Raw genomic sequence first — 1,720 nt, 5'->3', positions numbered from 1 at the left:
AGTAATGTTTGGTAGTCGGAATAATGGCCTCCCCCCAAAAATCTATATCTGAAACGCCTGAACCTGTGTATATGTTATCTTACATGGTAAATGAACTTTTTAGAAGTTGATTAAAGTGAAGTTATTGAGTTGGGGAGATTATTCTGGAATATCTGGCTTGGCCGAGTGTTGATATATGGGTCCTTAAAAATGGAGACCGTTCCCCAGATTGAGTCAGAAACTCCTGTGAAAATGGAGGACGCTTGAGAGGTTTTACATGTTGTTGGCTATAAAACAACAAAGGAGGCCAAGAGTCAAGGAGTGCAGTGACCTCTGGATCCTCAAAAGCAGGGACAAGATTGTCCTCTAGAACCTCCATAAAGGAATGCAGACCTGTTTATACCCTCATTTTAGCCTGGGAGACCCTTGTTAAGGTTTTGACTTACAGAAATGTAAAATGATAAATTTGTGTTATTCAGGTTGCTGAGGTTGTGGTATTCTGTTACAGCAGAAAGAGAAAATGGATACATAATGAGTATGAAGAAATTAATAAAAACAATAATAACAACAACCTACATTGAGGGATATTGCTGTGTGGCAGATATTGCACCCTGTCCTGTATGTGCTTTAAATTATTTACATTGTATTCTTGACAGTCCTGGAAGGCAAAGTTATTCCCATTTCACACGAAGAACCTGAGGGACAGAGGTGATCAGTGCCCTCTCCTGAGATACCAAAAGCTGGAATGACCATTGTTCTGATCGATCCTAGAGCAGCTGGAGGCTTGGCTTCATCCTTTTCATCACTGTCCCTCGAGGTAATTAAACAGAAGTTTGATGTGAGTGTCTACTGTCTGTCCTTGGTGTACATTACGTTGATATAGTGGTGGTGGTGTCATCAGCAAGGTCAGATAGAAATACAGAGCTTTATGAGTTTAACCACAGAAGATAATTACTTCAGTGCTTCCCAATTGTCATCTGCCCAGACACACAACCCCCTTGATTCTTGCTAAAGGTTCAAACTCAAGCAGTAAATTTCGGCTGTCCCAACGGTAACCTTGGGTGTTTTCCTAGGCCTGGCTTTCAGAGCAGCACTAAATTTATGCCTAGCGTCCTACATAAAGTCAGTCCTCTCTCAAGAGATAACATACTGAAATACTTTGGGATGTGCTAACTGGGACATGTTGTTGTTGTCTTGTGGCGTTGAGTCGATTCTGACTCAATGGTGACCCCATGTATTAAAGAAGAATTGCTCCATAGGGTTTTCTTGGCTGTAATCTTTATGGAAGCAGATTGCCAGGACTTTCTTCTGTGGTGCTGCTGGGTGGGTTTACCACCCAAATGCAAACTGTTTCTGTCACCCAGGGACTTTTTGGGACATGAGAGCCTGGTTTATATCAGTTTGGCAATTTAAAATCCTTCAGACTAAGTCAACAGAGGCCAAATCAGTCGTGAAGAAACAATATCCCAAAGTAACCAATGAATTACCTTTTCCCTCTTTTATAGTCCCTCCCCAAAATTAAAGGCTTCTTGCTTAAACCCATCATTCAAAGCTTCTTCATTAGTTTTCTCACTACCATTAAAACCCTTTCCTCTACTTCCTGAGCCTGAACTTTGTGCCATTTTTGGGCCCAAGTGTTTCTCTGCTCACAGATTAACCACTTAGTAAACCTTGTTCAAAGAACCCTTAACTGTTCTTTTTTTTTTTTTTTTTTTTTTGATATTCAGCACATCTCTGGCTG

General features: G+C 40.8%; 1 long non-coding RNA gene across 2 annotated transcripts in view; it reads left to right on the top strand.

Moving 5' to 3' along the window:
• The first annotated feature begins 581 nt into the window (after positions 1-581).
• LOC111820829 (uncharacterized) overlaps positions 582-1,720 on the top strand; it is a 17,580-nt gene continuing 16,441 nt past the window's right edge. For both annotated transcript variants that reach the window (XR_002824338.1, XR_002824337.1), the window contains exon 1: positions 582-796. This is a non-coding gene — a long non-coding RNA (uncharacterized LOC111820829). The remainder of the gene's footprint in view (positions 797-1,720) is intronic.

This window comes from Trichechus manatus, unplaced genomic scaffold (genome assembly GCF_000243295.1).
Source record: "Trichechus manatus latirostris isolate Lorelei unplaced genomic scaffold, TriManLat1.0 scaffold00053, whole genome shotgun sequence".
Taxonomy (NCBI): Eukaryota; Metazoa; Chordata; class Mammalia; order Sirenia; family Trichechidae; genus Trichechus; species Trichechus manatus.
Note: the sequence above shows the minus strand (reverse complement) of the source record. Positions and strands in the feature narration are given on the sequence as shown.